Consider the following 26296-nt stretch of genomic DNA (forward strand, 5'->3'; position numbering starts at 1 on the left):
TCTCTCTCTCTCTCTCTCTCTCTCTCTCTCTCTCTCTCTCTCTCTCTCTCTCTCTCTCAGATTGTATCGGAAAATTCGTGTTCAAGTGTGTGTTTGTTGTCCTGGCGAGCTTGTGCATGTGTGTGTGTGTGTGTGTGTGTGTGTGTGTGTGTGTGTGTGTGTGTGTGTGTGTGTGTGTTTATCAAGATCACTAGACCCGATATCCGACGCGGCTCAGAGTCCAGTCATGCCTCCTCCTCCTCTGCCTCTCCTTCCTCCACCTCATTTTCCTCCTTTTCCTGCTCCCCCTACTCCTTCTCCTTCCCTTCATCCTCTTCTATTTCCTCCTCGTATTATTGTTCGTCCTCTATCATTTCATTGTCTTATTATCTTGTCGTGTTCCTTCCTCCCGTTGTTATCTTTTTATGTTTTCCTTTTCCCCTATTTAAAGAGCTGACATTTCTTACCAGCATCTTCCTTGGTTTTCGACATAATTATATCATCGTGAGCTGCCCTTCCTTAATACTCTATCTTGTACTCTAGTCATAATTTTCTGTCATCCTTTGCATTGTCTTCTTCTCCCCCCCCTCCCCCCTTTTTTGTGGCGAGGGGTATAAAATTATCTTCCTCCTTTATTTTCCTCCTTGCCTCTCCCTCCTCTTTCTACTCCTCCTCTTCTTCTTTTCCACTTCCTCCTCCTCGCCTCCTCCATCCTTCTTAATTCTCTCTTTATTCACCTACTTTATCCCTTCCTCTCCTCTGTTTCCTCCTCCTCTCTTCCCTGCTACACACCAGTCTCTCTATCATTTCGGAGCCAAGCCCAACCAACCTCTGCCCTTTGCCCAGTAACAACATTGACCAACCATCACTAATTATCCTCATTACTAACATTTTCTTGTACTTAGCAGCACTTGCCGGTAAATACCAATAGTGGAGATAAACGTTAAGGGTTAAAGAGGTAATGGCTAAGTCGGGGACGTACGCTAATAACTACATGTTGCTTTGCTTTAACGTTGTGTCTGCCTGTGCACAGTCTTCGAGTCCGGTGGTACGGGATTCCTAAGTCGTAAATATCTAAGCAGCTATAAGCATCGGGTCACCATTGCTTATCATTCCTGGCATATTCAGGTGCCTTTGCATTTATCGACCACTTCATAGGGAAGACTGAATTGGTGGCCTATAACTACTGGGATTAAAATGAAAGTGTTCAAAGTTCATAAGAAACAAAGATCCATTCTCACAGTTTGATGCTTTGGATACTCACCACGGAAAACAAGGTTGCGTTTGTTTAAGATCTTGACTGAAAACTCGCACCAGCCTTCTTTCGCGTTAGTATCTCAAATGGTGATAATGATGGCAAAAGGGAACGGTAATAGCGGCAGGAGAAAGTGAGCAGCAAAAAAGCAACATCCAGAGTAATTACCAAAACCAGTAACAATTAAGAACAAAATAAAACCGGATTGTCAAATTTAGATATCAGCGGCAAAAGAACTCCAACAAGCATCAGGATGGAAAACGGCAAAAGAAACCACAACAAAACAACAGCAACAGCAACAAAGACGCAAGTATCAACAACAGCAACAACAAAAACAACAGCAACAAGGCGAGGCAAGGCGAGGGCTGCAAAAGGGGCCGCGCTGTCGCCATTTATTCTCTCTCGGTCTGTTAACTAATTAAGAAAGCGCTTACCGATAACCGATTAATCATTGACCCCCGAGATAGCAACATTTACCTCCGTGCTGAGTCGAGCCATAATATATATTTGTCCATTAGGAAGGCGGCCGGCAATTAATAATCCTCTGATGAAGGTGTTTGCTGCTGGGGCTGGCGGGCGCTATCCAGGCGGGTTTGTTTGGGACTCAGCGCTGGGGCTTCCTCGCCTCCACGATGACGCGAAGAAAACGGCCACTCAAGAGGACTCCTTGTAGAATGTATAGAAGCTCTTCCTCGGCGCGCTAACCCCTGGACGCCTTATAAAAGCTCCTCTCTTTCTGCGGTGACGCAAAGCGGGATTCTACTTAAGAGAGCAAATAGCCATTTTTTTTCTTTTTTCTTCTTTCTCTTTGTATGTTCGAGTGTGTGTGTGTGTGTGTGTGTGTGTGTGTGTGTGTGTGTGTGTGTGTGTGTGTGTGTTTGTGTGTGTTTTTCTCGGAGCAGATATCCCTCGGCGTGCCTTCATTAATCAGTGTTACTCCAGCAGCAGCAGCCGCTCAATTTATCATCATAGTCGTCTCAGCCGGGTATTAGTTTGCTGTCTATCCGTTTTCGGCCTGAAGAAATGTTAAAAACAATACAACACTTGTGTTATCATGTGAATCAATGCTCAATATGGGCACTGAATTCAAAAGAGAGTTTGGGAAGGTCCCCAGAAGGGTATAGCTTGGCCTGAGAATTGATTAATTTGAACGGGAGAACGAAGTAATTGTTTACCAAATGTTGACAGGCCTCCAAGACCAATGTCAAGTTCCCAAGGTTGTGCAGCGTGCGGGAAACATGAATGTCAGAGTTGTTTGCGTAGACTGATAAAAAAAAAAAAAAAACAGGTACTGTAACTTTCAGCAGAAGTGTATTGAAATCGGAAGGTGCACTGAATCATCTCACCGATGACACATGCACAGAATAAGTGGTTAAACTCCGAGAGCCATACTGATTGTCGATTGGCACCTAATTGAACTACTTAGTAAAATACATATTTGCAACAGTCTGTCTAAACCTGTTTGGAAGACAATCGTGATAATAACATTTTTATCTTTTTAGTATATCGAGCCAAACAAGCAGAGAGAGAGAGTGAGTGAGTGAGTGAGTGAGTGAGTGAGTGAGTGATTGATTGATTGATTGATTGATTGATTTATATGGATTTACGTAGATCCTCAGACCACACAGACCCTATGGTTCAGCCAACAGATGGTCTGGCCTTAAGCCTAAGCGAAACGACTTAATCAAACGGTCACCTAAACGTTGTATCACTTCCGTAACGAATTTTAAGGTGGAGGAAACGGCGGTCCAGTTTGTTCTGACTATAACAATATCGATCCCCAGAATTACGTCAGGTGCGAACTCACTCCATTTTCGTACAACAAAGCTAATAAAATAAACTTGGTGAGTTCGAAATTTTCTAGTTTACACTTCAGTTTAGCGCACGTTTATCGCTCTCAGCGCTTCATTGATTACAACAGTAAAAAGTAAAAATTTGTTGTATAAGAAAATATCATTTTTTGCTGCCTTACGTTGAACACGTAATTTAGTAATGTCCTTCCAATGACCTTGTTGTTTGATTTTGTAAAATAATTTGTGGCCTAGAACTTTATCAAACTCCTTTTCAAAATCCAGATGAACTATATCAAGTAATTTCACTATGTCGCAAAGTGAGATGTCATCATAAGAGGTTACTAGATTTGACAAACAGGACCTCTTGTTTCACAATTTGTGTTATGAATTTGTCACAGGGGACTTTCTGAGCTTAGTCTTGGTAGGGGCAGCACTGTATCGTGTGTCAGCGTGAAGGATATATAAATGCAATACTCTCATTTGCTTCTTTGAGAGCGTTGTGAAGTGAGTACCATAACATTTAATTAAAACGATTCAACGGTTCAAGTAACTTCGCATGGCAATGAAGTATAAAAGAAAGCATTGCTCATCTTGGTTTATTTCTTGCAAAACAAAGCCATTCTGCTGCAAGCCTGGAAGCCCCAATTTCTGCTCGCCGTTTGTTTATAAATATGGTGCATAGAGAAATGAAAGTAGGTTTCCAGTGATGTCTTACCGTTATAGATATTTGAATAAGCCCATGTATCAACTGTGTCCTTGCTGGCGGGACTTTGCCTTTGTAAACACAACTTGATCTCGTATGTACAGACCTTTATTCTATATTTTTGCCAAATGTTGACAGAAACGTAAGGCAGCAAGGAATAAGGAAAACATATCTCACCACCATTAACCTATCCAGAGACAAGTTCTGTTTACGGTAATGTAATAAACTCCTTATGGCATTACTTGAGTTTGTGGCTTTATAAAGTTGTTGTGGTGTGAGGTAGGGGTTTGGTGTGGTGAGTAGAAAAGTTGTTCTGATGTGGAGGTAATGGTAGCCATAGTTTACCGTTTACCATTGATGAGGTTTCAGGCCCCGGTCCGCCGCCGTAGCAGCGCTCCACAGGGCCGCCAACATTATAACAGTAATATTAGCACCTGAAGTTGTCCTCAATCCTCATGTTTGTGAAATCGTAGGATTTAGTGAATAAGTGAGTCTTCAGCGCTTTCTTGAAGATTGCCAGACTGCCACTGTTCTTAACATCCTCGGGTAACTCATTTTAGAGCCTCGGGGCACTCAAATGCTTTGAAACCCAATTCCAGGTTGACCCTGGGCTCATAGAGTCTAAACTGTTCTGTACTGTCTCACTGACATGGTGGTGTCCAAATGAAAATCCTGTAGTAAATTTCTCATATATCCAGGTTTACCAAGTCGCTTTGCTTAATAAGTCAAGACATATTTTGTAGACTATTCGTGCCTTATTGGGTAGCCAATGCAAGTCTATAAGTGCAGGTGTTATTCTCTCACGTGGCGGCAGACCCTTTATAAGCCTTGCAGCTCTGTTCATGACAAGCTGTAATTTCCTCAGCAGATATGTAGTAAGGCCATAATAAAGTGAGTTACAATAATCCAGCTTACTAGTCACGTGATTATATAGAAGCATCTTCATGGTCTTATCATCCAAGTATTTCTTGACAAATGAAATATTTCTTAGATGGTAGCCTGCCGTTCTCACCACCTGATTGATCTGGTCTTTGAATGATAGAGTACAGTCAATTATCACACCTAAATCTTTGACTGACTTTTTTACAGTCATAGTGTCATCCTTAATCCGAAGAGTGGAAATATCTAGTCTCCTGAGATCCTCGTTCTTCCCCATAATCAAGCATTCGGTTTTATCCTCATTCAGCTTCAATTGCTTATATAATTCATCCATTTCCCAACATCGTCCATAATTCTGCTCAGCTTATCTTCAGTGTTTTCCACGTCACTCAGCGACAGATAGAACTGTGTATCATCGGCATACAGTATCAACTCCATGCTTTCTTAGCAAATGTGAAAGACCAATAGTATACACACAGAATAAGATTGGACTCAGTACACTTCCTTGAGGGACTTCTCTTTGCAAACTTTTATGAGCAAAGAAAGATTTACCTATTTACACACAGTAAGTTCTATTCTCAAGGTAGCTCCTCAGATAATCCAGCGCACCACCCACAATTCCAATATTTTTACAATCCTGAAGCAATAAACTGTGCTCCACCGTGTCAAATGCAGCACTCAAGTCTAACAAAATCAGAACACCACACTTCCCTTCATCCATGAGTACCAGTAAATTGTTTACCACCGAACAGAGAGTAGTCTCTGTTGAGTAAAGCCTCTTGTAGGCAGATTGATTATCCGGTAAAGCCTTCACCGCTAGCAAATGTCCCATTAGCTGATTTAAGATCACATTTTCAGGTATCTTAGATAAAAACGTCAAGTTGGATACCGGTCTAAAGGAACTTAAACACTGTGGATCCAGATTACCCTTAACTATAGGTTTCATGATCGCCACTTTCTCACTTTCCGGAAAAAAAATCTTATTTTTGATGCTAGTGTTTACCATCTCAGTCATAATATTTAAGAAATCACTAAAGGTTCGAGCCTTAATGATGTCACTTATTGGCAGGGGATCATGATCACAGTACATCAGTTTCACCCTCTGTACAATAGTTTTCACCACAGCCACATCCACTTGTTGAAAGCTTGTTAACATAATTTCAGGGACTGAAGTGTCCAAAGCAGGTCCATGGTAACTGTCAGCCTTAAAGTTTATGATAACCTATGCCCATGTTGCTGGTGTTCATAACGTTATATTTGTTAGATGAATACAAATATACGATTTACCTATTGTTTGCCGGCGAACAAGGGCAACAATCTGAAGAGAGATAGATTTGGATTGTATCCATGGAGACAGGGCTTTGAAAGTAGAACGTTTTGATTCTGTTTATCATTTAACCAGTGCCCTTTTGCACATAGATAGGAAGGTAGATTTGCTGGTAAACCTTTAAAGGCTATGAATTTTAAACATTGACAGTTGTGTCTGTGCCCAGTATTCTTAAGGACACTACTTTTACCCTACTTTAAAATCCCTAGGCAGAGGAGTGATATTTTCCATATAATTTGAACTGTTTATACGTTGAATTACATTGTTGCCACGAGAAGCAAAACGTTGTTTGGGGATGATACACGCTGAACGAACATATTTTGAGACAGGCACTAAGCCAGCCATTACGTAGTATGACTAAAGGGTTGTATCACACTCTGTAAACAACTAGGAGCTTGGTGTATTTTCATGACTAGCGTGCGTATACTACGCGTTTGGTAACGGTGATCAGATTTGGATAAGTACACACACACACACACACACACACACACACACACACACACACACACACACACTATCATCATCATCATCATCATCATTTTCTAATTCAAGTCCACTCACAAGGTAAAGTTACTTTCTACCACGTAAAATAAATTTTCATGTAACTAAAACACCAAGGAGTGTGATATACTACCAAACAAAATTTACCCATACTTGTACAGACCCCAAAACCTGCTCCTATGAAAATACCTCCGCGGCCTTTCATTATGCAGTTCCGTGAACCAGCGCGAGGTGGTAAGAGCTACGTAACTCTCTGCTTGGTCCACGCTTTGAATAGCCGAGCAATAATTGTTTTGTATTACGAAGGTATCCGTGGTAATGCAGATAAGGTGAACCCCATTATAGAGGCTCCAGCGGCTCGCAAATGGGAAAATCCACACCCATAGTCTTCTAGCGAAAATTCCTCGCTGTAATTGCTTGCAGAGGAAGTCTTGGAATTAAGCGCTCCTTTGAATTCGTTTTTCTTTCGTTATCTCACACGTTATTAAGAGCGCATTAATAAACATGACCTGCAGGAGCCAACAATAGACTCATTACACTGACCAGTTCTCACGAAGTTCTCGGAGGATATTCATTTTTTGGCATAATATAATCCCGGCGTGCATCAGCGTCCCTCCTCCCCTCCCGCCCGAAGCCTTTATAAACGCAGAGGATTCAATTACGCTAAACAAAAGAACGTCCACAAATGCCAGTGGACATGCGTAATAGAATCCTTTGTTGGTCTGTGTAAAAATTAACATAAAGAGTGATTCTCAGTAACCTTAAAAAGCATGGACACTAATACCATTTTTGTTTTCCATTATCTAGGCTAACCATTAGTGGTTTTTGTACGTGTTATATCGCGTGTTTCTTTTCCCTTCGTACTAAGGCATTGTTCGATTTCCACAAGTGGTTTGAATGCCATTTAGATTGCCTCCTGTGAGCCTCCGCCTGCCTGCGTACCTTTCAATGCTCCTCCGCGGCCGCCGTCCCTCCACCGCCGCGCCTAATTGGCATGTGGGTAGATCACAACTTTGGGCTGCCTGTGTCTGTCACCTGAGGTCTGGCCAGCTGCCTCTCCCCGTGGCCACAGGGATCCTTGAGCCCACCACCTCTTCATCAGATAGTAATGCTTGAGTGTGTGTGTGTGTGTGTGTGTGTGTGTGTGTGTGTGTGTGTGTGTGTGTGTGTGTGTGTGTGTGTGTGTGTGTGTGTGTGTGTGTGTGTGTGTGTGTGTGTGTGTGTGTGTGTGTGTGTGTGTGTGTGCGCACGTCTTGCATTTATGAAATACTTATTATTAAAAGACTAGAGCCACATCGCTGATGATTGAGATCGCTGTTTATAGATCACTTATTCGCAGATGGTTATCAAGTGAAAAAAATACATTTTCCTGAATACTCGTGAGTGAAAACTAGCATTTATTTAATGTTTAGGTTGTCAGCATTGTAGTTTGCAGAGTTGATCCTTTTTTTTTCCTTCTCTTTTTATTTATTCTCTAACCCTTGAATCCCGTCTAACGAGATGAGGTAAAAAGAATATCTGGAGTCTTATCAGCGCAGGAAGCATCGATCCTGATCTGTTTGCACTGTACTTACCGTGGGGTTAAGTGCCTAAGTTCGGCGCGATGGCTGGTGTGAACATCGTTAGCGCTGACCTCTTGATATTAGGTTATTGCGGTGTTACCAATCATTAACCATCGGCTAGTGTTAGTATAACCTTGATATAAATCCTTATCAGCGGCACTTGTAGTAGCTCATCCTACTATTTTCTTACCACTAGTTTTTGGAGAGGTCAGCGTCTGCCCTGTAGATTGCCATCGCCTCACCTCCACTTACAGGGAACAGGTTTATGATGATAGCTGGGTAAATATACGAACAGCAACTTCCATCATGGCAAGGGTTCAAAGGGTGTGGGAGTTCCTTAGTTGAATCAAATTGATATTTCTAAAGTATTTGTTAGACTCCATTGCTGTATTGTATTCATCTGAAAGGTCGTGCTTTCTTTTAAGTGAAAGAATCTTAAAATCATCAGATTTTTTTTCTTTAAAACTCAGTAAAATGACCCTACTGCCCTTTGTTCATGCATCTCCAAGGCCAAAAATGTGAGACCTACCTTCTGTTTGTGTTTCTACGATTGTTGTGTGATTAGGGCTTAGCATCGATCAGATTGTAGATTGTAGCCTTAAAACTAGGCGTGCTAACAGTGGTGGGCATGGTTCCGCTAATTCGCTAACCTCTAATTAGTGAAGCAAACTATTTCGTTAGCTGATCAGCGTTTTCGCTAACTTCGGAAACAACTAGAGAACTCTTCAGCTTCCGATAAATGTAGTTCCCCCTCCGCTAACTTAAAGTCCACTAAAAAATTCATTCAGGTTTGTTCTTCTCCGTTGTGGGCAGACACAGCACTAGTTAAGCCACATGGCGCAATAATTCCAGGGTTTCCACTTTTGGGTAAATTACGACTTAAAGTAGAGTAATTGGACAATTATTAAGGAAACTCTGTGTCTAAGCTACAACATATTGAAATTTCAGGTCACTAGGTCTGTTTTTGAGGGGTTTAGAGCCAAACCGAATCTAAATCCATATAATAAAGTTAGCGGTTAGCGTTAGCTTTCACTAATTTCTTTAGCAGTTTAGCGGTGTAGCATAAGCGAAGCTAACTTTTTTGTTAGTGGATTACCAGTTAGCGAAGCTAGCTTTTCGGTTAGCGGTGCACACCACTGCGTGCTAACCACTTGACCACGGAGGAGAGGTGGTAAAAATGTACATCTTATGAGGGACCCCGGAGAGATTAGCATTGAAAACTCTTGATACATTTTACTGTATGTCTTGGGAATGTAGACACACCAAAAGTCGGGAAAAAGTGAAGCCATAATTTTAAGACATCAAAGAAAAGAGACCTAAAAGATCTAAAAGATATTGTCTTCTCAGCTTTGTGTCATTTATCTACAATATATTTAAAAAATATTATCAGAAGTGGAAACACATAATCTCTAAACAGCCCTGGGAACAAGTTGGTTTGGATGAGAGTCTACCACTTAAATTCCGCCGCAGTTTTGCATCTCTTTCTATTTTCTATCGATATTTTCATGCTACCTGCTCTTCTGAACTTGTTAACTGCATGCCTCCCTTCCTCCCGCGGCCCCGCTGCACGCGACGTTCTACGCAAACTCATCCCTATACTGTCCAAATCACTTATGCAAAAGTTTACCAGCATCTTCACTCTTTAATCCCTTACACTGGTAAACTCTGGAACAGCCTTTTATCATCTGTATTTCTTCCCGCCTATGACTTGAACTCTTTCAAGAGGAGAGTGTCGGGACACCTCTCCTCCGGAAATTGACCTCTCTTTTGGACACTCTTCTTAAATTCTTTTTCGTTAATGGATACTTTTTTTCCCTTGAACTGCTTCCTTGCTGTAAAAAAAATATGTAGGTAATAAGGAAAACACGCAAGCATAGAAAATCGTTCTGTCTGGCATTCGTTGGCTACTAGAATTGAATTGAATTGTGGTGATGAATGCGATTTGATAGCAGGGCGTAAGGTAAATATCTTGTAGAATTCTAAAACACAAATAGAAAGATGAAAATATCTAATAAAAACTGAAGTTAGACAGGGCCATGCCATTTCACCTTAACTGTTTACATCATCCTGGGAAGAAATAGTCATATAAATTTGATTGACATAATAAGGAAATTACTACTGGAAACGAATGCCTAAGTAATTTTCGAGCTGTAGATGCCATTTTTCCTACTTGCGAAATTAGTGGTGAACTGCAGCACATGATAAAAGAAGGAACAGTTAAGCACGTAACTAGAGTTATGTTGAATAGTTATGCTCAAATCAAACACTTAGTCATCTAGTAGGAAGCGCTGTAAACAGTAAGAGAATATGTATATTTAGGACAACTGATGGAAAACATTCTTACACTCAAGACGGAGTGCTGGAGTATGTATATTTACGACAACTGATGGAAACCATTCTTACACTTTGAAGAATAAGGTAACATAATCAGCGGCTCTCTACCGTTCTGTTTAGAGCAAAGAATAGGCAATAACAGGGTTCTCTCCGTCACAATTGTATATTTAAGACATGGACAGTGACTAAACCTCTGGCAGAAACTTAATAAGTACCCAATGAAGGATGGAGAGATTTGTGCTATATAAAATATAATAGATAAAACAAAAAAAAAGTAAATGGATAAGTGAATATACGAAAGCAGACCTCATTTATGGCAATTAAGATCAAGGAAAGGCAATCAATGGTCATGGTGACACAAATGGAGGAGAGAAAACAAGAGGTGGACAAAAAAATGACAGACAGATACAAAAAGATGTAACGAAGGGCTTTACCAGACATTATGATGAAATTAACAATTGAACTAAGTTTAAATCGAAATTGGAAACTAAAAGCACAATAACGACAAGATCGGAAACATTTGGGAGAAGCCGATGTCCTGCTTGGGATTTATGCAGGCTACTGATGATGATGATACAAATTTTGACAATGATGATGATGATGATGGTGCTGATGTGATATATATATATATATATATATATATATATATATATATATATATATATATATATATATATATATATATATATATATATATATATATATATATATATATATATATATATATATATATATATATATATATATATATATATATATATATATATATATATATATATATATATATATATATATATATATATATATATATATATATATATATATATATATATATATATATATATATATATATATATATATATATATATATATATATATATATATATATATATATATATATATATATATATATGCTGTCTCCCGCCTAATTATCTTTTACCTATTTATGATAATGATAATAACGATAGTATTAGTAATATAATAATAATAATAAGAAGAAGCAGAAGAATAACAATAACAATAATAATAATAATAATAATAATAATAATAATAATAATAATAATAATAATAATAATAATAATAATAATAATTATACTACTACTACTACTACTACTACTACTACTAATAATAATAATAATAATAATAATAATAATAATAATAATAATAATAATAATAATAATAATAATAATAATAATAATAATAATAATAATAATAATTACAATAATAATAATAATAATAATAATAATAATAATAATAATAATAATAATAATAATAGTAATAATAATAATGATAATAATTACAATAATTACAATAATTACAATAATAATAATAATAATAATAATAATAATAATAATAATAATAATAATAATAATAATAATAATAATAAAAATAGTAATAATAATAATAATAATAATAATAATAATAATAATAATAATAATAATAATAATAATAATAATAATAATAATAATAATAATAATAATAATAATAATAATAATAATAATAATAATAATAATAATAATAATAATAATAATAATAATAATAATAATAATAATAATAATAGTAAGTGTTGTTACTAATATTATTGTAATTATTATTTTTTTATTTACCTTTATTTTTTATACCTTTTTTTTCTTATTTTTCATCTCTTATTTGTGCAAAACTGGATATTACACAACACCGGAGCATCTGATAGCTTGATTATGCCAATTAATACATCTGATCTGTTGCTCAATATCTTATGGCAAGAACTGGCGTGGATTTGTAATTAGGGCAAGATAAACACGATATAGCTGTCTATGCAGATAGTGAAAAAATCGAAATTATAACAAAATAATAATAAACCATACATTATCCAAAATGTTTTTTGTTCATATTTGGTATATATCTCGTTTTGGGGTTCATGTTAAGTTTTAAAATTAAAGGTAGGTATACCATTAGCGTTTTCGAAAATATGTCGGTGGTTAGGAAGCTTCTTCGAACACTTTATTAGTTACTTGCCTAACGCACCTTTGTACCACAAGACATTTTACTCTCCCTCTGAATTTCTCTCCATTTTCTTGATATTTCCTCTAATGTTTATACGCTAAATATGATCTTCAAAATAGTTCCATGATTTTGACAACATAAATCACTTCGTCGTTTATTGTTCCACCCTGCGTCCAAGGCCGCGCCAAACACAGTTGTCTGGTGCCGGTGTAACATAAGAGGAAGAACACCACGGGACGATGTGTACATGAGATGGTGAGATACTGCGGGGAGGTGACGGGATGGAGGGAGGGGGAGGCACGGGAGGCGGGAGGGTGATCTAGGGTGGGTCAGTGTCTGGGGCGGGGCGACGCTCGCCCTGGTGCTCCAATATATTATGTTGATGTCAGTGGCCACGTCCTGTCTCAGCGGGTGTCAGGCTCAGACCACCATTACTGTGAGTGGTTGAGGTATACATTGTAAGGGAGAGTGGAAGAGAGAGAGGGTAAGGAAGGGGGTAAGAAAGGGGGGTAAAGGAAGTTAAAACACAGGTTGAACAGAGAGAGAGAGAGAGAGAGAGAGAAAAGTGGGGTGAGGGGGGCGTGCATGCAGACAGGCTTGAACACACACACACACACACACACACACACAGCTCCGGTAAATCAATCGGTTAGAGCACCACGCTGCAAGGCTTCACGGCCAAATAGGCGACAGTTCGAGCCCCGCTCAGGCCGGATTCTATCCGTTGACTAGGAGTGGTTACTGTCCCCCCTTGAGCAAGGGGGATGGGGTGTGTGATGTGTGAGGTCCTGGCAGTACTCAGAGATACGAACACAACTACCAGAGGCTCCGCCCACCTTGTTCCTCTTCCCTCCATCTCCCGCCTCCTCCCTTCTCCCTCAATCTCTCTCTCTCTGGAAGATACATACATACTCGAGAATGATTTTTTTTTTTTCAATTAAGGCATGCTTGATGTGATACTGGGACTTTAATTTTGAGCATAGTGATACACATCTGGGCCGTGGACGTAATGACATGTGAGAGTAGGGTGAGGTGGTAAATGATGACTACCATGATTGATGGTAGAACGATTGCTCGCTTGTATTTGTTTCTCTCTCGTTTGTTTTTTGTTGTTTTCCTTTTTGCTACCTTTCTTCGTCACCTGACTTTGACTCGCGGCACCAGTCGTCAAGTGTACCAGAGAGAAGATAAAATGGCCACTAAGATACAGCACTGTCGCCATGGCTGCAGAAATGCGTTTGTCACGCGACTTGTTAACTTTTTTAACAAGAAGGCCAGCAATAGCCTTAAGATTGCTTTGAATAGGTAAGTTTTTATTGTTTTCTCTTGTTTAACATAGTAAATAAGTCCTTGTGCCCTCCGCTCATTAGAATCGCAGCCTTAGTCATGCCGAAACTTATTTCTAAACCATGACAATATTTGTTTTTTACGGAACTTTACATCAATCATTTATTTATTCATATTGTCCTTCCTCTACTCAGGCCTTACCACCGTGCTGCTGCGGCCTTAGGGATGCGAGTGAAGATGGTGCAGTCGATCGTGCAGCGCAGCACCAGGTCACGGCCTGACACACCACCAGCACCTCCAGCTCAGCCCGTCATCGACAGCTTCACGATCGGAGCCATTCGCCGCCACATACACGCACAGTTTGCTGTCAAGCAGGACTTCACTCTCGCTTCCCTGACAGACAACTTAAAGGCAGCTAGCATCATCCCTGATGAAACCTCTAAGATTTCCTTGTGGCGACTGCTCCATGAAATGGGATTCCGGTATAAGAAATGTCAGCGCAAATTTTATGTCAGGAAGGAGTCCATGGACGTCGTGTGCCGCAGGATACAAGCCCTACGAACGCTGAAAAGACACCGGGAAGAGAACAGGATGGTGGTATACGTGGACGAGACCTGGTTCACCACCAGGATGAACCACAACATGGAGTGGGTGGACAGCACGCAGCCTGTCACCAGTGTGACGTACAGCCGCCAGGTGCCTCCAGGAGAAGGGGAACGCTTCGTGGTAGTCGCAGCTGGCACAGAGGATGGTTTCATTGACAGCTCCTTTCTCTGTTTCCCTGCCAAGAATACCAGCGGCGACTACCATGGAGAAATGAACGGCAAGCTTTTCCTTCGTTGGCTTACGTCACAGCTCCTGCCGTTCCTGGAGCAGCCGGCAGTATTAGTGATGGACAATGCTCCATACCATAGCCAACTGACTGAGGAGAGTCGCTGCCCCACCACTGCCACAAGGAAATCGGACATCATTGAATGGTTGGAGCAGCGAGACATAGCCTTTCCACAGCAAGCTACACGGCCTGAGCTCCTCAGTATCTGCCGTGAAAACAGGCCAAATCCTCAATACAAGGTGGATAACATCATCCGCGCATCGGGCCACGAGATTGTTCGTCTGCCACCTGCTCATCCTGAGCTCAATGCGATTGAGCAGGTGTGGGGAGTCATGAAGCGACACGTGCGCTCCTCACTGCAACGTTTCACACGAGCTGACCTGCAAGCCAGGATGGATTAGGACAGACTTTCTGTCACAGCCGAGGTGTGGGAAGGTGCGGTTCGGCGATCACGACGCTTTGAGGACGACTACTGGACAACGGATAATATCCATGAAAGTGTCGATCCTCTCGTTATTAACCTTGACTGTGACAGTGATGATGATGGGGATTTAGTGTTAAGTTGTGAAGAAGATTAAAGTCTTGAATATTCTTGTTTGTATCCTTAGTAAACCAAGAGTGTCCTTGCCATCACTATATTGTATAAAGTTCCTTAATATAAGCCTCATAACCCAGTGTCCCTCATCCACACTCAGTGATTCACTTTTAGTACTACCTCAAACATTTTATACCTTCGCAATTCTTCGTTACCATACTTTCAGCTCTTCCCTGACAATAAAATTAATAGCACCACTATAATTTGGCGATAAGAGCACCATTACTTTTATCAGTAGGTACATGCTATACAATAGCCCTACGAAAACGTACACCATAAACCACCAAACCACTACGCTACCAATAGTTACGGAGGTAATTAGGCTATGTAAGTAACACGTTACCCTACTCTCAACTTTATTTAAAGGATGCCTATCAGTATTAGAAAGAGTATATAACGCCACTACAATTAATGCATGCCTTTCATTCATTATAGTTACGAAGCTACATCCGAGAGAGAGAGAGAGAGAGAGAGAGAGAGAGAGAGAGATATATTGAGGGAGAAGGGAGGAGGCGGGAGATGGAGGGAAGAGGAACAAGGTGGGCGGACTCCCTCTGGTAGTTGTGTTCGTATCTTTGCCTGACACTGATGACTTTACCCTCTTGGTATAGGGACAAGTGCCTTTATTCTCTACTTGTGGCGGTTGGCGATACCCTTCAAAATTAAGGCAGTGTGTGAAATACACTGTCGCAAAATCTCGTACCGATACGATTGTTCGTTACGATATTATTCCCAAAAAACGAGGCCGCACAGCCTCTGAAATCCTTAGTAGATAATTCTTCATGTCCGATTTTATTTTTATAGTTTTGCTAATATATCTATCTATCTATCTATCTATATCTATATCTATCTATCTATCTATCTATCTATCTATCTATCTATCTATCTATCTATATATATATATATATATATATATATATATATATATATATATATATACACACACTGTTATCGTTATTAGACTATGAGTCCATCCATAGTAACTATATATGTGCTAATTTTTATCGAAAAATAAATATTCATTCAGTGGAGAGAGAGAGAGAGAGAGAGAGAGAGAGAGAGAGAGAGAGAGAGAGAGAGAATATTCATATCACCGAGATATCCACACAGGCACTCAGTCTCAGCCTCACTCGTGTGAGGAAGAAAATGAAGTACATCATGAGCGACTGGCTAGTATTGGTAGCGGTACCGAGCAGTCTAGAACCGATACCGTACCGTATAGTTGGTACCGTTAGTACCGGTACTGGTACCGCTACCTGCCCACCCCTAATTAGTCAGTAGCGAACACCCAGTGCTTCAAGTAAGTACTACCCCGCGCTACCCTCCCGTGCTGTCGCTGATATTGCTTTATTCAAGCCTTGGTTATATTGTTTCTTGCTTCTAATTCAGCGGTTCTTAACCTGGGGGTCGTGATTTCCTGGGAACGAGGTAAGTTGTTTTGAGGAATATTGGATTTTATTCGTATGGTGTAAGGTTTTCTGCATGTTATACCGTATCTACAACTGTAATAAATTGAAAGTGGAAAGAGTTTTACAATCTGTATAACTTGCTAATAAGCCAATGAAGTAGTCAGGAGATATACATTATAATCTTACTGTGTACACTTGCTTATATTTTACTGTGTACATTAGCTTATAATTTTGTATTTAGTTAAACCAGGCTATTTTTTTTTTTTTTTTTTGCATTCATGAACACTAGGCTATTATTTGGCAGTTAGGAATAATATGCTATTAATTTAAATTCATGAAAACTAGGCTATTATTTTGCATTTAGGAATACCAAGCAATCATTTTGCATTTACGAATACAAAGCTATTATTTTGCATTTAGGATAATAGGCTATTATTTTGCATTTAAGAAACTAGTAGGCTATTATGCATTTAGGAATAATAAACTTATTTTGCATTTAGGAATACTAAGCTATTATTTTGCATTTTAGGAATCTAGGCTATTATTTTGCATTTAGGAATACTAAGCTATTATTTTTCATTTAGGAACACTGGGCTACTATTTTGCATTTAAGAATACTAAGTTATTATTTTGCATTTAAGAATACTAAGTTATTATTTTGCATTGAAGAATACTAAGCGATTCTTTTGTATTTATGAAACTAGGCTATTATTTTTCATTTACGAATACTAAATTATTAATATGCATTTAAGAAAACTAGGCCATTATTTTGCAGTAACTTTTTTATTTAAGAGAAATAATTTTCTCTCTCTCTCTCTCTCTCTCTCTCTCTCTCTCTCTCTCTCTCTCTCTCAAGCAAGAGTGTCTTTAAAAAGCAGAAATTGGGCGGGCAGAAGAGGTTAGTGTTGTGTTTTAACGGTGCTTAATTTTTTTTTTTTTTTTTTATATATATATCTTATTGATACTAAAATGAACTGATATGAAAATGTGACTGCATGGTTCCATGCGCATTACCAGTTTATTTTTTCTAGTGCAGCCTTGACACATTGTAGTCTAGAAGTTGGGATATTTGCCGTTTTTCTCTAGGCTTTATCGCGAGAGCGAGTATCCCGCTCATATTATAGCTAGCGTGCACTAGTCATGAAGGGTTCCCAAATATATATATATATATATATATATATATATATATATATATATATATATATATATATATATATATATACATATATATATATATATATATATATATATATATATATATATATATATATATCATATTTTAACAAACGAGAAACCGAAGCGCTTTTGTGTATTACAGTTTTAGGGTACAGAAAATCTACTTTACTGAAAAGAATATGTAATGAAAGAAAGCTTTTGGGTTTCTTACGTTCCTCATGTTTCTTTAGTAGTTACGGCACGTGTGTGTGTGTGTGTGTGTGTGTGTGTGTGTGTTTCCGCGCGCTCACGTGTTCATGAGTGTGTGCGTGCGTGCGACCAGTTACACTGTGTAACTATATATACCAAGTAAAGTCACTCTGCTTCAAAACTGCGACCGGTACGCGCAGGAGGCGGTTTTGGGGCGGAGCAGCGGGATGACGTCACTTGAAGCTATAAAAAAAAATACCCGCCAGTTCAGGGGTGACTAAAGTTGGCGCCGTATGTGCACTCTGGATGTGCATTCTCGCCTCCTTTCACAGCGCGTTCAGGCAAGCCACTGACGAAAAAATGTATTTTTATTGTGCTATTGCGTGACTGTAATTCCATTGCCTACAAACGGCGGTGTGGGGTGTGAGGGAGGGCATGATGAAGTGATTGATTCAAATTAGTCCGCCTTTCTTCGTTTTCTCTAAATCCCTGTTTCTACATTCTCTAGTTTGACTCCAAGCAGTGTCACGCATAAACCACTCCTCTGCCGTGTCTCCTCCCACAAACCTGCGTATGACTTGACTTATTGTATATAGACTTAGGTGCAACTGGTCGCACGCACGCACGCACGTATGTATGGCTTTCTCGCAAGTCTGCGCACAGAGACAACCATTTTCCGGGCAACATTAAGTCTAAGCAATATGCCCGGGTGGACCGTCGGGGTGCATAGCCCCTTCCTCAGGCACCAGCTTACATTCCCATGCCTGACCACCGCTCCGGCGCGTGTGTGCAAAACCCTGATGTGAAACATCGCGGGAAGGTGCCATGGCTTTTTAGCAGTCGAACGCACCGACCAGCACCCGCCAGGACTGCACCGAAGTGGATCCAGATCAGGTTAGGCCGCCTTTCAGCGCTAGCCTCTGCACCATGACAGCTCTTTACTTGCAAGCTTGATAAAGGGACTGGCTCGGAGACCAGTATTAGCGGTTTATAAATGCGCGTTCACGGCTTTGACGCTGCACGACTACGGCCACTGCCGCAACCTCGTGCGGCCATGAGCACCGTGAGCTTTACCATTCGACACATCCGAACAACCTCCCAGAGCAATCGCCGCTTTCGGGCAAGAATGCCGTACTAACGGATACCGGAGTACTAAGAGTGGTCGCACGTAGTAGCACACCGGACAGGCAACCATAGATCGCAACCCTTTAATAACCAGGCATGAATGGCACGACGGCCGCCTGGTTTTTGGTGCCGGCCCCGCCACTCTGCATGGGAGTGGGAAAGATAAAGCATAATGCGGTTGAATTCCCGACATATTACCCTCTGCGAGGGGGTGGTGACACTGCCAGAACACGGGTCGTTGCAAGCCTGGGCAACGAAGGACGTTGCGGGAACGCCCAACGCGTACAGCCCGGCGGGCCCACGGGGAGGAGGACACCTTAGTACCCTACAACCCCCACCACACCCGAAGGCACGTGGTATCGCAGCGTGCACCTTTACATGCCTGACAAGGCCCCGAAATACAGGGACCCTGCATGAGGCGGTACACGCCTTACGCGGCTACCCGAAGAGAGTCATAGTTACTCCCGCACATAGAGAGGTAACTAACTCTACGGACATGCTTGGCGGCCCAGTGACGTACATCATGAGGGACGAGGAGCAACATGCCCTGGCTGATTGATTCATGTGTAAGCCTTGGGGAGGCGGTGGCTGAGTGGATAGCGTGACGGCGCCGCGTTCGGGACGACGCGAGTTCAATCCCCGCCCGGTGCCACCAAGCTGGGATTTTTCAGCTGCCGCCGAGTGGCTCAGAACTACCCACGTGCTGTCCAGAAGACCACCTATCAACCCGGACTCTAGATTCTAGGATTAAAGATGAGCTCCGGGAGCTTGCTTGCATAAGATTCTCCCCATAATAGGGGACAGGGCCTTAGGCCTAAAGGCGGCCCTGTAAGAGGGAAAAAGCACTTAGCTCGTGACGAGGGGGGGGGGGGGGGGGAGCCTCCGCCGCCCCCACAGACACGGGTAACAACCGTCGAGCAGCGACGGAGGCACGGGTCCCCTGGGCAGGCGCCCAGTAGCAGCCCGTAGCAGTACACGGGCGAGCAACTGACCAGTCGACTTGACTGCAGCGGGGGAGCCCAAAGCGAGGATGACCACGCGGGTCAACCTCGCCGTCGCAGAAGGGCCACCCGGCTGCTCGCCCACGGAGGGCTGGCGTGCCACTGTTCCTGGAGGGCAGCATGAGCCAACGCAAGATGGCGCCACTATAAACACTGGCCTGCGCCACAACGGGCTGGGCCATACCATCAGACCCCTCCGAAACAAGCCTACCGGCGCCACAGGCGAAGATGTAAAAAAAAGAAAAAAAAAAAAAGAGGAAGCCTTACACATGAATCAATCAGCCAGGGCATGTTGCCCCTCGTCCCTCATGATGCACGTCACTGGGCCGCCAAGCATGTCCGTAGAGTTGCCTCTCTAATTTTCTTTTTTCAGTCCCAGCCACATTCTCGCCCTCTATCTTTACCCCTTTCTTAAATTTGGGTATTTGAAGACCCGCATGATAATTTTCCGATTTCCTCTAGCGAATAGCAAAATCGACATAATGTTCATTTTTTGTGTAATTCAGCGACATTAAAAAGCTGTGATCATTCCTTTATGCACTTAGAACCCTCCATCCTTCATTGCTCATTTACGCAACATCACACCTTTCTTCTTTATAGTCACATACTCCTGTTTTCCATTAGTCCTAAGTTTACCTCGCAGTACTACCACTAACGTAGGACCATATAGCTATCGCTCACAACAACTCTCTATTGTTATCATTACTCTCGCCACAGTTCCTCCATTGTCATCCTTCCTAACACGAACAACCCCCACCCCCATCACCACTGCCACTACTACGGGTACATCACTATTATAGTATCATCACATGTAATTTTTATCCCCTCTCTCAGCTCCTTATACCCTCTAATCTCACTCCAGTAGGGCGCTGATTGGTCGTTGTCCTCAGCCAATCACCAAACAGTCTACAATCATAGTTTGAATCTGGGTGAAGACAGAAACATAGGCGGCAATAAAAGAGCCGTGAACGGGTCTGATTATAGTGGATGTACTGATCGTTGTATTGGTAATTCAAATATCAATGGATGTTAAGTTTTATCCTAAAGGGATCACTTTTGTATTGCTTTTGATATGTCTAACGCAACAGCAAAAGTTTCACCGACACGGCTAAGAGAGGATGACCAAGAGTCAGTCAGGAAAGTAAGAAGATCTGAAGTAGTAGAAAGGTCAGAAGTGGATAGATGCTTAAGAAACTTTCAGTTAAGGATTGATTTTATATATAGATATATATATATATATATATAGATATATATATATATATATATATATATATATATATATATATATATATATATATATATATATATATATATAAAACGTAGACAATTGGCAAGACCCAAAGCATCTAGTAAGAATGCTAAGATTCTCATTAAAAATGAAGAAAAAATTATAAATATAAAATGGAAGGAGACATAGCAAGTACCTAGGATATATTGCGCGCGCGCCCACACACACACACACACACACACACACACACACACACACACACACACACGTGTGTATGTTTTTTTTTAAATAATGGAAACAGCTTTGTGTGTGTGTGTGTGTGTGTGTGTGTGTGTGTGTGTGTGTGTGTGTGTGTGTGTGTGTGTTAATAAAAACAGCTTTGTGTATGTGTGTGTGTGTGTGTTAATAAAAACAGCTTTGTGTGTGTGTGTGTGTGTGTGTGTGTGTGTGTGTGTATCACATGTTTTTCTTTCATGATAGATTCTTACACAGTATCCTTGGTGACTCATGTCAGTATTGACGTCATGTATACTTAACTGAAGTTTTTCATCAAAGTTTAAACAAATATTTTCCCGTCGGGTTCAGACTGACTGATTTATCCTCCTGAGACAATGTAAAGATAATAAATCAATTTGTACTTTACTTATGCCAATAATACGGCTGCATGATCAGCTCACCGTCTTCTACCCTAATCGATCAATTGCTAGCCCATTCTTTAGTTCAGTAAGCTGGCTGGAGCTTTTCGGTGTCACGTTAAGCTTGCAGGGCAGTTGTAATCGAATAATTTTGCACCGACCTGCTTGTGCTCGTCTTAAATGTTTGTGCTAGCTGAATGTATACAAATTCTGTAGAATTATTGTCCTCAATTTTAACCTTATGCACACACCCTTTTCTACTGTCTTAGTGTTTGTCATTCAAAGAGGCCAAGTATTACCTGGTCTTTTTTTTCTGTCTTCCAATTATCTCATGTGAGATTAGTGTACATTTATTCGCAATAATTTCACCGCATGTTTGCTGAAGATCTGAAAAATCTGTTAGATTCCAGTACCATTTTGGACACGTCTCCGGCCCATGAAACGCCCGCAACTTTGGAATTTTTTTCGATAAGAACTGTATAAATGAATGATATAGGGCAGTTACATATAGGGACCCGCCTCTGGTTTGAGGGAAGACCGAAAGTATCAAAAGTTTTATGGAGGGAGGCTGCTCCTGCAGTGCCCATGAGTGCTCTCAGTTCTTGGGGTGCCGCTGGCTTGGCGGACGAAGCGTAGTCTTTAGAGTAAGCTCTTCAGATTTAAACGGAGTGTTCGCAAAATTCAATTAGTTTGAGATATTCAGATGAGAATGTTTTCGTGTATATATGGTAACTATGTATAAAGCTGTTTATTTTTAGATACTTTGATAAGAAATAAACGAACATAAAGAAAAAAAAGACGACGAAAACGTTTTACCCCGAGAGCGACAAATATCAAGATGACCTAGTTTTGATTACACCTCACTTCCCATTATAGTAAAAATCTAATTTTACTTTAGTCAGCTGGCATGAGTGACCTAGTTTTACCTACAACGTACTTTCATTATAATATGAACCTAATTCCCATATGGTCATTTACCAAGCTGCCAACAAGTTACGCATAATATAAAGGAGAACTGGGCGTACCGTCGCACACAGTTTTCACCTATTTCTTTGGTCAGGGCGTAGCGCTGTGTCTCACGTCCGGATATAAAGTTGGGTTTTATTTTGTCCGTAAGAGGTTGTTAGATTTCGTTTGTTTAGATGAAAATAAGGGGGTCTTAGGGGGACAAAGGCGTCCTCTCCGTAGGTTAGATTTGGTTAGGTTATAGTTGTTGCAATTGCATAATTAATTTCGATAACTTTTTGTTATTTTTCCGTTACGCTCTGGGCTGGTTTAGAGGTGGTGAGCCGCGGGTTTTGGGTGCTTTGGGCTAGTTTGACGGCTGCACCGGTGCTGCCAAGGCCTCCAGTAATGTGTGTGTGTATATATCTGTTTCGCTAGTGCTGTCATCCCTTTCAGACAAAGATCTGATTGAAACTCATTACCTTTTCTTATATTCAATTTAATTTAAATTTAAGGTTAAGATATTGTTGTATGATAATTTCTTTAACCAAATTTATGTAATCTTTTTTTAGGTGACGCTGATGTACGTACACGTTTCATTAACGATGCCGGTGCCTCGGCTGTACACAACCACTGAGAAGAAGGCGCACGTGGAGACTGATTCCGTAAGTTAACGTTTTTATGTATACATCATTTGGAGTAAATGCATAGAGTATCGAGGTATGAATAGTTGTCTTTATAATTAGTCTGGAAATTTCACAGTTAACTATACTTTTCCAGTAGTAACCTACATCAGCTAATTTTGTTTGTTAGCCGTTTTGATTAAAGAATTTTACTGATTGTAGTGATTATCAAAGTTTTCATTAAAGCAGCAGCAGCAGCAGCAGTAGTAGTAGTAGTAGTAGTAGTAGTAGTAATAGTAGTAGTAGTAGTAACACTTTTGTTTCTTTACTTTTTACAAAATTACTTTCATCACACAGAAATCATTTCCATAGCAAAAACCTGCCCCGCAATAATGCAGCAACAACAAACAATGACAACAAAAACAATCAGTAGCCACAAAATACACGAGGAAAACCAACAAAGCTAACAATCGTAAGGATATTGGTAAAATTTCAGTCATGTAATGGTGATTGGAAACCGACGACTCCAGGTCTGCCCGCGTGGATGGCCGCCAGTGGACGTGAGGGAGAAGCCTCCACTTGGAACAAAACTGTCAAATGTAGCTCTTGCCCGTGAAGAAATCATAGGAAATAATCGAGAACGAAGTACATTACGTCCTCTTGTATGTAATTTCCCATCAGAAATTTTTAAGACTGCCGATATTATTACAGGCTCGAGTTGGACCCATCATTAGAAGCCGCATTATTGTTGGCAACTTTTGTCCCTCCAAACTCGATATTAGGCGCTGCAATCAGCCGCGCCCAGAACTGCCTCCCTCCCTCCCTGCTTTTTTACCCTCAATAGCTACCTGCCCCGCCACCTGCGCCCGCTACATCGTCACCACCTACTTAACGACAACGCAACACCCATCCGCTCCTCCACCCTTGCCCGCCCCACATACCTCTTCACCCCTGCCTTTTATCCCTCTCGGCCCTCCTCTTCCAGCCTCTCCCTTGCCCCTCTTACCAATCCCCTCCACACCTCCCTCCTCCCATCAGCCCATTCCCTTTACTCCTACTTTCCTCACCCCCCCAATCATCTCCTGACTACCACTCCCCTTTGCCCCCTCTCCATCCATCCCCTGCACTCTTTTTCTCCCCTGCCTCTCCCGTCTCATGTCGTCCAAACAGCCATCCCTTTACCCCCTTCCCCATTCCCTTCCTGTCCCTCCCCAACTATCCCCTTTACCTCTTCCCTCCCTTCTCCCTCACCCAGCCCTCCCCTTCGCCTCTTCCCTCCCTTCTTCCCCACCCACCCGCCACCCACCTAGTCTCCCTTCGCCACCCAATCCCCAACCCCACAACCTCCCCTCTGCCTCACTCCGACTATCCACACTCTCTTTGCCTCGGGTTCGCCAGACTCAATGACTATTTCTTTTTGTCCATTACCCAAATTGTTAAAATGGGTGAGATGAGGCAGGAGGAATCGCGAGGCAGTCATGATCACCTTGCACCTTGTGAAAGAGAGCCGAAAAGAATGAAGTCCGAGTTCCAAAACGTCCCGCAGGTGACGTGGCCTCGCCCGTTCCCTAGTAATGGCGTGGAATTACTACCAAGCACATGAGAATTGCAGGGCGAGACAAAAAGAAAGAAAATACAATTTCTTAAACGGTGGGGGCGCGACGCATGTTCATCACGTGGGGATCTCAATAGCGCCCAACGACTCTTCAACACTCAACAGGCTCCTGCTGTAATCAGAAGTTAGTGTTATCCACTCCGTGTTGGCGGCAAGGTTAATAGCTGCCACAGAAGTGAAGATTCATACAGCCCGTGATACCTGAAAGATATAGATAGAGAAGCACAAGAAAGAGCGACTTTGCTATTAAGGAAGCAATTGGCGTAAAAGAAAACAGAGGTCAGAAATCGAAATACTAATTGATACTAATATTAATAGTACTCGGTTCATCAATCATGCTTTCCTCCATTTACCTTCGAATCCCAAGATATAAAATAAAGGGAGAGTTGTTTTCCTCCAAAGTAAGTTTTCATAGATGTTTTATTGAAATATAATCGGATGCTTAGCCTCACAGGAAGAAGGGGGAGATAACCTGCCCTTTTGTTTCCCCAAAGATACTGCTGTTGTACTGCTGCTTCTACTTTTTGGTTGTTGATGGATTATAATCACGAAATTTCGTCGATTTATCGAAAGCAACTGTATGCTACCCAGACCATCAGTTTTAGATTTAATTTATACTTCGGTAATGTCTGGAAGCGAAGTGGAATACTTACCAGCATTGTGATTATTCCAGTGTGTTTGTGCGTGTGTGTGAGGGGGGGATATATACGAATATGCTTGTTTTGTTTTACAGCAAGGGAGGTAGCTCAAGGGCAAAAAAACAAAAACAAGAACTAATAGACCCACTAGACGCTGCTACAACAAAATAAAAAAAGAACGAGAGGCCAGAAGAGAGGTTAATTTCTGGTGGAGAGGTGTCTTGGTACTCTCCATTTGAAAGAGTTCAAGTCGTAGGCAGGAGGAAATACAAACGAAGGAAGACTGATCCAGAGTTTACCAGAGGAAGGAATAAGACAATGCAGATGCTGGTTGACTTTGCACATAAGGAATTTGGATTAATAGAAATGACCAAGAGTGGAAATCCGTGCGGGGCCGCGGGAAGGGGCGAGTTATTCAGTTTGAAAGCTTAAAAAGCAGTCAGCATGAAAATATTGATAGAAGATAGAAAGAAGTGAGACGAAGGGCCCTTGACTCCACTGTCCAAGAAAGTTATGTGTGGAGCCCCCCAACAAATGAGATGCATACCCCTTACGAGGCAGACAAGGCCCCTGTATATGGACAGCATCCGAGAAGGGGAAAAGAACTAGCGGAGACGATACAGAACGCCAAACCTCGAGGAAGCTGATTTAGCGAGAGAGGAGATATAGTTTCCAGTTA

At 41.2% G+C, this 26296-nt stretch overlaps 1 protein-coding gene across 12 annotated transcripts in view; it reads left to right on the forward strand.

The window, feature by feature from the left end:
• LOC127003739 (organic cation transporter protein-like) overlaps positions 1 to 26296 on the forward strand; it is a 351884-nt gene that overhangs the window by 34050 nt on the left and 291538 nt on the right. For 11 of the 12 annotated variants that reach the window (XM_050870708.1, XM_050870715.1, XM_050870709.1 and 8 more), the window contains exon 2: positions 23314 to 23406. The gene's annotated coding sequence lies outside the window, so the exon portion shown is untranslated. Of the gene's footprint in view, positions 1 to 23313; positions 23407 to 23817; positions 23837 to 26296 lie in introns of those variants that run through there. The other variant, XM_050870712.1, reaches the window with a different exon arrangement.

Source organism: Eriocheir sinensis, chromosome 26, assembly GCF_024679095.1.
Source record: "Eriocheir sinensis breed Jianghai 21 chromosome 26, ASM2467909v1, whole genome shotgun sequence".
In the NCBI taxonomy this organism is placed as follows: domain Eukaryota; kingdom Metazoa; phylum Arthropoda; class Malacostraca; order Decapoda; family Varunidae; genus Eriocheir; species Eriocheir sinensis.